We start from the raw sequence: 13,721 nt of genomic DNA on the forward strand, positions 1-13,721 counted from the left end.
AAAAAAAAAATGTAAAACATGGTGATTTTGCTTCCCAAACGGAAGGCAAGTTATTATATTTTTAAAATTCCCAGTTTCCCGTTCGGGAAGTAGGGCAAAAACCATAGATTATTTACCGAACGGAAAGTTTCCCTTATTAATCTTTAGACCAATGTATAGAGAAGGCCATACTCAAGATGTAAAAACGAACAGCAATATCTGTGAGGTATAAAGAAACAAGATGCATGTCCATAGGACACTGGTACCCACACTTTCAGTCACTGTATATGGGAAATATCTTCACAAACTTAATTTTGTGTGTGTTTTTCATTAAGTCAAGGACTATGACTCAAGTCTGGCTACGTGAAATCCAAACAGAACACCAGGTGGACAATTTCACATGCTATATAACAATCCTCTAATGTTTTATGACTCTAGGTAAATTACATTTTGAGTTACATGAGACATAAAACATTTATGCCCTTTATGTATATTTTTTTTTGCTAAGTAAAGGGCCAAAACTCTGCTTTGAAAGAAAATAAAAGATAAAAACTCAGATGCATAAATTCATGTGAATAATATTTCTACATGGTTTCATGACTCTTTGAAATACATGCAACACAAACTTGTATGCCCTTTATGTCTATTTTTGACGTAATCAATAGCCATAACTCTGGTCTTACCGACAGAAATCGCGAACAAAGCCACAGGTGCACAACTTCACATGGTCCATAATATTTTTATTATATTTCATATCCTAGGTCATATACATTTTACGATATGTGTGACAAAACTTATATGCCCATTTATGAATATATTTGACTAGGTTAATGGCCATAACTCTGGTCTGGCTGAGTGAATTCTTTAACAAAACCCCAGATTAACTTATATCTGTAACATTTCATAATCCTTTTGAGATACATGCGATACAATTTTATGCGCTTTTTATACATATTTTTGATTAAATCAAGGGCCATAACTCTATGAATAAATCCGAATTAAAACACTGGTGCACAACTTCATAAGCTGAATAATAATCGTGTGAGGTTTGATGACTCCATTATTTTTTTTAGATATGCACACCACTCATTCAGACAGATGAACGGACGGACAAGGGCAACTCTAAGTGCCTTCATCCCACTAAAAAAAACCAATAACAAATATTATAAAGAATGATATTTTACGATCATGATACAAAATTACGGCCGAATTCGCTGTATTTATACATTGCATTTTTTTTTCTGGGTGACTAATGCAATTGAACGTTTTTCTTTATATCTTACAGACCGCAATAAAAGCCACTGAGATACTTTGTACATTTGTAAAAAGTCTCTAAGGCCTGAGACTTGCACTTAAAGGAAATGTTCTACATATTAACAGCCAAATGTATCTGTTACGACCGCAAACAAATCATATCTAAACCCATTGATTTATAAATCTTTTGGAGGTAACAAAATGAAAAGCCCGCCTGCCGAGGGTAAAGGACAGTTTTGTGAAACAATGAACATAAGCCCTGTAGAGCTTTTGAGCGGCCCATTTTAAGAACAGTTACAATACCAGCAATTTGCTGGTAGCCACCATTTACAGCTGGGTCGACAGAGGCAATCGTGATAAAGTGCCTTGCCCAAGGACAAACCACAAAAAACCACTGTAGAAAAGCCCTTTTGACCAATGCGTCCACGATGTATCCTTGTGTCGGGGTGAGGAATATGTTCTCCGTGACGATTGATAAACTGTCATTTTGTCCTCTGGAACTTGTATTAACCCAATACAAACAAACAAACAAACAAACAAACAAAATGTAAAATGTAGTAATTTTAAAGGTGGTCAATCACATTTGAGCAACATTTTATGACATTGTTCAGTTTTTATATATTCTGTTAAAAAGAAATTTATTTAAGGAACAAAAAGACCCATTACATAGAGTTAGACCCCCATTGGAAATGCATATTTTATTACTATATATGAAAATTTTATAATTACCTCCCTTTGATATAAAAGTATTCAGAAAGTGGACTATTTCTTTTGACTTCAATATAATTTCCAGTTTGGATAAATATTGGGTTATTTCAACTACCTGAAATAAAAGGCAAGTTTTAAAACAGATGTATCTTTGGAATTCATTTATTTTCAATCTATCTTGGTTGCGTAACCAAGATGGACAAAGGAAGGTAATAATAATTTTATAAACTTGTATTTCTAATGAATTTTGGAAAAATATGTACTTGTCAATGCAAATTTTTGACTACTTCAATAAAATAGTGCTTATATTCATATGATTCGTTAGGCAAAATATGTTTGTTAAATGTATATGTATGCTAAAATAATGCTATATTGGTTGGTCAACCAGGATAGAAAAATCAAATTTCAAAAAATACTTTCAGTGAAAATTAAGAACCCAGTGAACACAAATAAGTGTAAATGATCAATAAGTTAAGTTTCGAACAAAGCCATTCGTTGACCAAAATCTGATTAACCGCTTTTAAAAGATGTCAACACTGGAATGTTTAAAAACTATATGGAAGACTGTACTGTCCCAGGAATATCGGTAATGCTTAGACGTAGACTCAGACAATTCGTTGTTAAATATTACAGATATAATAGAGTTAAGTCCGTACACTTAGTTTATTTAGTTTATTGTCTCATCCAATATACATGTTAACATCACAATATACAATTATGGCACATATTATATTACATGTTAATGGCTGTTCAATACTGAACTATACGAGACAGTAATAAAAAAACCAAAAAAACAAAAACAAATTAAAAGTCTATATATATCACAGAATTATATATATTATTATTGTCTATTACATTCATGATGATGACCAGAACCATATCAGGCACCCAACTGGCAACCGAAAATGTATAGTATTAAAACATTATCAAATGAGGTGTCTTGATACAGACCTGGCCAGCGTCCTAAATGTAAAGGTGTATTTAGCATGAGATCATTACATAGTAACTGAAACAAAATTGCAAATTTACAAGATAAAAGTTATATAGCCATTGCTAATCCAATTATTAAGAACTGCCATAAAATTAACATATAATAAGAGACTGATAACTGTAAATTGGAGCACTAATGCGCGTATAAAAAACATTTTAAAAGATCGAGTGTCACCTCTGGTCAGACCAGAAGAGAACAGATTAGCAATGACTATATAAACTCTAATAAAAGATTTACACACATACATTAAAACAATTTACATTTCTGTTATGATACGCATTAGATATAATAAAATAATATGCATTATATACAAAAAGGAAAACATTTAAACATGTTAAGCGTGACCAAATAAATATATATATGCCCTGAACTGGACAAGGGATGTCAGCATAGTAAGAGACAAATAATCCAGTTAAAGGCACATATAAAATATCGATCAACATGTCCAAACAAATCCCATTAACATTTTCTATACAATTATTCATATAAGAAGTTGGTCCTGGCTTTAAGTATGTCATAACATAATTTTGAGCTGACTCTTAACATTTGTTGATTTGAGAGTATAAATTTTAGCTTATCAAGATCAGATAGACTATTATATGAAGTATCAATCTCATTTGCTTTAACAATAGCAGTATCTCTGAGCGTTTGATACAGTGGACAATACAACAGTACATGCACTTCGTTCTCAACACCATTTTTACAAATTGGACAGACGCGTTGTTCTTCTAGGATATTTTCATATCGACCAGTTTCTAAACGGAGGGGGGCGACTCCGCACCTGAATTTAGCCAGAGCAGTTTTATGAAATCTAGGTATATTTGTACATTCAACGTATATTTCAGTTTCAAATACAGATTCAAATTGTGAATATGTCCTTAGTAGATTTAAATTGTGAATATGTCCTTAGTTTGTTCCTTCCTCTACCACTAGGACCAATAACATTCTGTATACCAGTTCTCCAGTCGTTTATAAAAGAATCCACTGTACAATCAACAATTTTACGACAATAACTTTTCGAAGACATATTTAAACAATTATCTAAAGTATTAAGTAGATTATAAGTAGACATATGTTTTCGGTACTGGTATTGCCAGTTTTTACAACTATTACTATTTTTATTATCACAGTATCTAAAAATTTTTACGTTAATTCTAGTATCATCCATTCTAAGTAATCTATGCCAATTCTGCGATACAGAGCCCCACTGTTTCACATGAGGGGGCCGCCAAGCACACTCACCATAAATAGCATTGTTAGGAGTATATATATTTTCCCAAGCCCAGGAAAAATCTCATAGCACGGTTTTGAACGGCATTAATACTTATGCATAAAATTATGCAAATATCCTTACAAGTCCGAAACCATATTTTTCATGATTAACTGTCTCATAATTTACAGAGTCAACCCTGTCATTCATGCTAAGTGTACTTCCAAGTTGGTTATAATATAACTGTAAAATATGTGGCATATTTCGGGTACTGGCTTGTGAATTTCAAGCTTATTTTGCTGTTGACTTACCTTAATAACTGGACATGTAAATCTGATTCTACTGATTACACACTAATTTTTATGCAAATATATATATTCAATGACGATGTACAATAAGTTTTTAAACACAAGAGTGTCATTACGATCAAAGAGCTATAATATTTTATACTTCTTTGTTACGATACATCTGGAAAATCAAAAACTACAATAAAAATATCCATTTACATAAAAAGAACAAAAAAAAAATATAGATGACATAGCTCAGCAAACGAAACTGTTATGTCTTCTTCTTCTTCTAATTACTACACACCTTCATAATTTTGAAGAATATGTGTAGGCGCTGAATAAAAATTTATGGTGTTTTTACATCAAATTTGTACATGTGCCAACACAATAAAACTTTCCAAATTTTACATTATAAAACTTTGTACACTGGTCGATGTTTAAAGACTTAAGGCAGAGATTAAAACAGGCACAGTGACATAAGCTTCGAAGGAGTCAACTGCGGCTGCTGTGTGTGCGACAGCCGGCAACATGTTCCACTGACCTACTGTTCTAAGGAAAACTGAATACTTATAAGAATCTTTGGATGTGCCAATGTGTCTGAACCTGTATATGTTACCATGTCCATGACGCGTTTTTGAATCAGCTGGTATTAATACATTCTTTTCCGGATATATATCTACTACATAGTGGACAATTTTAAAGAACATTATTAGACGGCTCTGGTTCTTCTTATCTCTAATAATGGTCAATTCAAATTTGTTATCATATCATAAACTGAGCTTGTATTATGGTAGAGATTTGTGACAAATCTAACAGCCCTTCTTGAAACTTTTTCAATTTGATCTATCTTGCTTTTAGTATGTAGGTCCCATATAGTACATGAATATTCTAACTTTGGTCTTACTATAGCTTTATATGCATGTTCTTTCACTTTAGAAGAGTTGCTTTTTAAATTTCTACACAGAAAGCCAGGGGACTGATTTGCTTTGTTAGTTATTGAGCGTATATGCTTATCCCATTTCAAGTTGTTTTGAAGTGTTATGCCTAGATACTTTGATGACTGAACTTTTTCTAGAGTATGATGATGAGTTTATAATTAAACTGGGTGGGATTCTTTTTGTGTGTAATACTAAGGATGTTACATTTATCAAGATGGAAATGCATCAACCAATCCTATTTCCATTTACCAGTAGCTTCCAAATCACACTGAAGAAGTTTAGAGTCACTTAAGAGTCTTAAAGTACTGTTTTATATAGTTAGCAAAATCATTAATGTAGATTTAGAACAGGACAGGACCCAGAACTGTGCCCTGGGGTACACCAGATGTTACAGACACCTTTGACATTTCTCTTTCCAGGACTGCTGTCTGGGTTCTATCCTCCAGAAAATCAGAAATCCAACTGAGAGCATTACAAGATATTCCATAGTATTTTAACTTATACAGTAGATGTTTATGTGGTACCTTGTCAAATGCTTTGGCAAAATCCATTATAATTATATCCGTCTGAACGTTGTTGTTATGAGACTTACTAATGTTTTGGAAGAAGAAAATGAGCTGAGTTTCACAAGAACGTGCTGATCGAAAGCCATGTTGGAAATCATATAAATATTGTTACTTTCCAAAAAAGATATAACATTGCTAGAGATAACATGTTCAAGTATCGTACAACAGATACAAGTTAGAGAAATTGGTCTGTAGTTAATGGCATTATGTTTATCTCCCTTTTTAAAAACAGGGCACACATTTGCATGTTTCCAATCAAGTGGGATTTTGCCTTCAGCAAGATACTTATTAACAATTATAATGAGAATTGGTGATACACATTCTTTACATTCTTTCAAAATTTTAGCATGTATGTTGTCAGGACCAGAAGTTTATAAGGGTTTATATTTAACAATAATTCAGTAATTCCTTTTTGAGAGATGGTTATGTCTGGCATTTTTGGATGAGGACTAGGACCTTTGTCTGGCATTTCTTGTGCTGTTACTGGGGTAAATGCTTTTTGAAACTGATCATTTAAGATATTACCTTTTACAGTTGTATCTGCTTTTAGTAAGCCATTTTCACGAAGTAGAGGTATGGTGGATGATTCAGTTTTTTGAGTTCTTGAGATGTATGAAAATAAGTTCTTATGCTGTTTACTGATTTTTGGATTGCCTTGGTCAGGGATTGGAATGTCAAATATCATGTTTTCAATATAGTTCAAATAGGCTTTCCGTTGTTCCTTTTATATTTCCTTTTAAGGTGACTACGGTTGCTGGTCTTATGATCATGTTTATTCCGTTTTGTTAATTTACTCTTATATCTATCCATTTTCTTTCTTAATTCATTAGTAATCCAGGGTAATTTGTTACGATATTCACTCATTTTAGATGGTATGTTTTTGGAGATTGAGTCTTGTAGGTTTGTTTTAAAATGTTCCAGAGTTCATTTACTTTATTTATATTCTGTTTTTGCAATATTTCAGAGTATGTTGTGCTTAAATCATTTTTGATACCATCCCAGTTTGCTTTAGAATACTGAAAAATTTGCCTTGGTTTAGATTTACATCTACGAAGGGAGGTATTACATCTGGAAAGAACGATATCATGATCAGCTTCACCAATAGGAGGAATTGTTTCCATGTTATCAATACTTGATGGATAATTAGTGAGGAGAAGATCTGAAGTTTTATCATGACGAGTTGGTCTATCGACTAATTGAGTAAGTGAGTGATCTTCAATAATATCTAACAATTCTTGATGTTGTTTGACATTTGGTTTACTAGGAATAGTACTGGATGACTTCCAGTCAATGCTGCCCAAGTTAAAATCACCACCAATTAATAAGATTGATTTAGAGTTTGGATTATTCTACAAAGAGACTCGTTTAGATACTGTAAGGAAGTATCATCATCTGGCTGCGGTCTATATGTCCTAAAACAATGCATAAATATCTATGAAATAAAATGTTTTCGGTTCTTCTTAAAACGTCAACGGGTTTGGACAGCCTCATACTCAAAGGTATTTCATTCTACAGTCCCCGACATGAAGTACAAAAAAACAACTGTTATTAACAGACTTTCTTTTATTGAATGGAATAACATATCACCCTTCTGTGGTGTACAAAGACCTCGAACCCGATCAGCTAAGGCCGAGTTAAAAGCTCAGACAGATAGACTGGTGTATTTCTAACAGAGCAACTGTAGTTTCTTAAGATGTGAAGCATGTTGATTTCTTTCTTTCTTGTTTGAAAAGTTGGGAAATGACTTTACGGAATTTAGGAAATACCTTACAAAACAATTAACGCACAAACAAAATGGCTGCTATTTTGATCTACTAGTATTTGAAACTCTAACAGCAATAAGTACAATCTAATTAAGCAGAACCATTTGAAATAGATTGAGAAAAGTCCATCAAAGGATTTGATGAAGGTTCATCAAGTGCTTTATGAGAAGTCGTGTAACTGTTTCTTCTATTTTGAAGCTCTAGCGCCCCCTGAAAGAAGGGTCAAGCAAAACTATTGGGCAAACTGGAGAAAAGTTCATGCAAGGATGCTACAGACCAAGTTTGGTGTAAAGACATAAAGTGTTTTATGAGAAGAATTCATTAAAGATTTTTCAGTTTTTAGTCCGGGTAGCATAACCTTTAGGACAAAATTGAGAGAGGTCCATACGAGGATGCTACAGACCAAGTTTGGCAAAAATTTGTCAAACTTTTAAAAAATGGTTTCATGTTATTTTTATCTATTTAAGATCAAAATAGGAACCAAGCGGAATCATTTGGAAAATGCTGAGAGAGGTCCATACAAGGATGCTGCATGCAATGTTTGGTGAAGATCCATCAAATGGCTCATAAAAAGCGGTCAAGCCAGACCATTTAGACAAATTTGGGAGAGTCCATAAAAGGAAGCGTGAGACCAAGTTTGATAAAAATAAAATCCATCCAGTGGTAAACAAGCAAATGAAGTATTGCCATGCAATACAAAGTCCCCTACTGGAAGGCACCTAATTTTCTCTACTGCAGTATAACATAATGAACTGATATCTGCCAATGATGTATAAACAGTATTGTACTATAAATACAATATGTTATAACAACACACTTGGCTTAAAATGTGCATATATAAAAACCCACAGTTGTTTTCATATTGAATTTTTTTTGGCTGATTATAAAAATGTTATCATGTAAGTTATTTATAGTAACAACAAAGGGAAATTATTCTCAAATTTTTTTTTTTTAAAAATCTATATAATATAAGTCCACAAGAAACTCTTTATCAGGTAGAGATAGGTCAAAATACACCTAAAAAATGGATGTAACATGCATGCTTTACCACAGAAAAGTGGTCTCGATTTTTCTCTAACGCCAGTAATAAAACAGTTACAATAAAATCTATTTATAGTAATAACAAAGGGACGTAATTCTAAAAACAAGAGTGCCTCATGGTGGTGAACATTTGGTCCAAGTTACATCAAAATCCCTCCATGCATGAAGAAGAAATGTTCCGTACAAAGTCATTCTTGAATTTGACCTTTGACCTCTAAATATGACCTTGACCTTAGACCTAGGGACCTGGTTCTTGCGCATGACATGTTGTCTCATCCAGGGGAATATTTGTGCCAACTGATATCTAAATCCTGCTTTGCATGATAAAGTTATAGACCGGACAGGAAAAAAATCCTCTTGACCTTTGATCTCAAAGTGTGACCTTGACCTTTAAGCTAGGGTACTGGGTGTTGCGAATGACATGTCGTCCCATCATGGGGAACATTTATGCCAAGTAATATTGTAATCCCTCGATGGATGACAGAGTTCTGGATCGGACAGGGAAAAAACCATACTGACCTCCAATTGTGACCTTGACCTTTGAGCTTAGGCTCTGGGCTTTGCGCATGACATGTTGTCTCATCATGGGGAACATTAGTGCCAAGTAATATTAAAATCCCTTCATGGATGGCAGAATTATGGACGGGACAGGAAAAAAACTCTGTTGCCATTTGACCTCCAATTGTGACCTTGACCTTTGAGCTAGGGGTCTGGAATTTGCGCATGACATGTCGTTTCATCATGGGGAACACTTGTGCTAAGTGATATTAAAATCCCTTAAAGAATGTCAGAGTTATGGACCGGACACAAAACAGACCCTGTTCATGCTATGGTAACATTTGACTGCTAAGTGTGACCTTGACCTTTGAGCTAGGGGTCTGGGTGTTGCGAATGACACGTCGTCCCATCATGGGGAACATTTATGCCAAGTAATATTGTAATCCCTCGATGGATGACAGAGTTCTGGATCGGACAGGGAAAAAACCTTACTGACCTTTGACCTCCAATTGTGACCTTGACCTTTGAGCTAAGGCTCTGGGCTTTGCGCATGACATGTTGTCTCATCATGGGGAACATTAGTGCCAAGTAATATTAAAATCCCTTCATGGATGGCAGAATTATGGACGGGACAGGAAAAAAACTCTGTTGCCATTTGACCCCCAATTGTGACCTTGACCTTTGAGCTAGGGGTCTGGAATTTGCACATGACATGTCGTTTCATCATGGGGAACACTTGTGCTAAGTGATATTAAAATCCCTTAAAGAATGTCAGAGTTATGGACCGGACACAAAACAGACCCTGTTCATGCTATGGTAACATTTGACTGCTAAGTGTGACCTTGATCTTTGAGCTAGGGGTCTGAAAGTTGTGCACAACACATCGACTTATTATAAGGTACATTTGTGCCAAGTAATATTAAAATCCCTTCATGGATGGGAGAGTTCTGGACCGGACAGGAAAAAAGCCCTGTTGACCTTTGACCTCCGATTGTGACCTTGACCTTTGAGCTAGGGGTCCGGGATTTGCGCATGACACATCATCTCATCATTGGGAACATTTGTGCCAAGTAATACTAATATCCCTTCAAGGATGGGAGAGTTGTGGACCGGACAGGAAAAAAGCCCTGTTGACCTTTGACCTCCAATTGTGACCTTGACCTTTGAGCTAGGGGTCCGGGATTTGCGCATGACACATCATCTCATCATTGGGAACATTTGTGCCAAGTAATACTTATATCCCTTCAAGGATGGGAGAGTTGTGGACCGGACAGGAAAAAAGCCCTGTTGACCTTTGACCTCCAATTGTGACCTTGACCTTTGAGCTAGGGGTCCAGGTTTTGCGCATGACACGTCGTCTCATCATGGGGAACATTTCTGCCAAGTAATATTAAAATCCCTTCATGGATGACAGAGTTATGGACCGGACACGAAATTGCGGACGGACGGACAGACGGAAAAATGCATTCCTATAGTCCGCGAAAGAAAACCAGTAGGGGACTAATAAGAAGTTGTTTCTCTTTTTCTATTTTTAGCTATGGTGGCTCCTAAAATGGGCCAAGGTCCACGCCAGGATGCAACAACCAAATTGATGTAATTCTGACCAGTAGTTTCAGACGAAAAGTTTAAGTATATATTAAAGAATGTTGACGTAAATATCTTCTGTATAAAATAAAAAGGAGACCTAAATGGGCCTAAATCGCTAACCTCAGAATGATCTTGACCTTATCACACTGCTTCTGGTTGAGTTTGGTGAATATCCATTAAGCAGATCATCAAAAGCTATTTAACGGTTTTTAATTGTTTGCTGTGGTTGCACCAAAAAAAAACCTTTAAAAATCCTCTTTTCCATTCTTCAAAAGATAATAGGTAAGGGTAGATTTCTCGGAAGCATAGAGCAACAAAAACACAGTCCTAGAGTCACGCATTTACATAGTATGCCCACAACAAAAAGAAGCTGTAATGGAAAATATTTCAGACGGGTTGCTTCAAACATTCAACAAGTACATATTAATTTTATGCTAAACATTGATGGAGGGAAAGGAAATGGCAAGGGGCAAAATTGGGTCGGGGGGGGAGGGGAGGAATCCAAAGGGGAAAGTTGAACAAGGACGAACACACAAGGGAACGCCATGCTCTTTAAAAACAGTCGCACCACAATGCAAACCGCAGACACCCATGCACCAAAGACAAACACACAACTGCGATCAATGAATAACGTAGAAAAACGAACAAGCAACACATAAGAAAACAGTAGGGCACCGTTATAGACTCACAAGATAATAGGTAAGCGTAGATTTCTCGGAAGCACAGAGCATTCAAGTCCCCGAACAAGTCCCAGAGCTTAGATATTTGGTGTGTAGCAGTGTCTAGAGGTCCTCTACAAAATTTATTCAAATCCTGTCCCTGAGGTCAAATTTGGCCTTGGCACCAGACTTCACTTGTTTTACATAACTTTATAATAAAAAAATCTTTTAAAATCTTCTTAACCAAAACTACAAGGACCAGAGCTTGGATATTTGGCTGAGTGAAATCCCAAACAGAGCACCAGGTGCACAACTCGAAATGCTTTTATTAACCTGCCAGTATCTAATGACTCTAAGAAAAATACCTTTAAAGATACAAACAACACAAACTTATACTTAAAAGTATACCCTTTATGGATATTTTTGACGATATCAAAGGCCACAACTCTGGTCTGACTGACAAAACTCCCAAAACAAAACCTAAGGTGCACCACTTCACATACTGAATAATACATTGTATTCCTATGATGCTACATGACCCTAGGTACATTTTAAGACATGTGCAACACAAACTTTTATGCCCCTTTATGCATGTTTTTTGCTAAGTGAAGGGCCAAAATTCTGGTCTTGCTGAATGAAATCTCAAACAAAACCACAGATGCAAAACTTCACATGCAGTATAATATTTCTATAATGTTTCATAATCCTAGGTCAAATACTTCTTGAGATACATGCGACACAAATTAACTTTTATGCCCTTTTAATGCACATTATTTACTAAATCAAGGGCCATAACCCTGGTCTGGCTGACTCGAATCCCAATTAAAACACCAGGCGCATATATAACTTCAAATGTTGATTATTACAATCCTGAGGTATAATGACTCTAGGTCAAATACTTATTGAGATATGCTAGACACAAATTCGGTGGGCAAAAAAAATAATGCTGCACGTATGACAGCTTTAAAAAATTCATTAAATGTTACAACTCTTAAGACTGACTTACAATTTACTTTAAACAATACTTTATGTGAGGATGCCACAACTTTTGCAAACTGAAGAAGTGTAATTAATATCAGAGGCTGCACATTTAACAAGAGCTGTCACAGGACACAGCGCTCGACTATTTCAATGCTGGATAGTGAAACTGGGCACATCTGAGGAAACTTGAGCTGTCACTGGAGTGTTTAATGACTCCAATGGTGGATGAAGATATTGCACAATAGCTTGAGTTTGAGTCAAAAATATTAAGTAATAAGAGAGATAAAGATAAAGTGTATCAAAACACTAAATAAATATAATTCTAAGCAAAAAGGGGGCATAATTCATAAAATATTGGTGCAAGAGTTATGCACCTTGTGTCATATGATGTGGGTGATAAGGTGGAACAACTATTTTAAGTCTGAATCAAATCCATTTAGTAATAACTGAGATAGAGTGAAAGTGCACCAAAACTTTAACCTGAAGTTCTAAGTAAAAAGGGGAGATAATTCATCAAATATTGGTGCAAGAGTTATGGCTCTTGTGTCATATGATGTGAGTGATGATGTTGAACAACTATTTTGAGTTTGAATCAAATCCATTTAGTAATAAATGAGATAGAGTGGAAGTGCATCAAAACTTTAACCTGAAATTCTAAGTAAAAGTGGGGGATAATTCATTAAATATTGGTACCAGAGTTATGCACCTTGTGTCATATGATGTGGGAGATGATGTGGAACTACTACTTTCAGTTTGAATCAAATCCATTCAGTAATAATCAAGACAGAGTGAAAGTGCATCAAAGCTTTAACCTGAAATTCTAAGTAAAAAGGGGGGATGATTCATGAAATATTGGTGTGAGAGTTATGGCCCTTGTGTCATATGAGGTGGGTGATGATGAGGAATAACTGTTTTAAGTTTGAAACAAATTCATTAAGTAATTACAGAGATAAGGAGAAAAAAGAGAAAGTGTAAAAAAACTTGAACCAAGGTGGGGACATGGAAGGACGCTGACGCCGAGGCCGGGTTGAGTAGGATAGCTCTCCATATACTTTGTATAGTTGAGCTAAAAATCCTATAAAAATTACATTGTGAATTCATAAGTGGTTAAAATTATGTATGAAAAATTGTCAAGACATAATTTCATTATTTTAAATAACACATGAGAATTTACGCTTCAGTTTTCATGGCCTTATTATTCATATCGGCGAAATTCTGAAGTGACATATAAAAATGAAGTAAAAGTTCAGACAATTAAT

Source organism: Mercenaria mercenaria, chromosome 17 (assembly GCF_021730395.1).
Source record: "Mercenaria mercenaria strain notata chromosome 17, MADL_Memer_1, whole genome shotgun sequence".
Classification (NCBI taxonomy): Eukaryota; Metazoa; Mollusca; class Bivalvia; order Venerida; family Veneridae; genus Mercenaria; species Mercenaria mercenaria.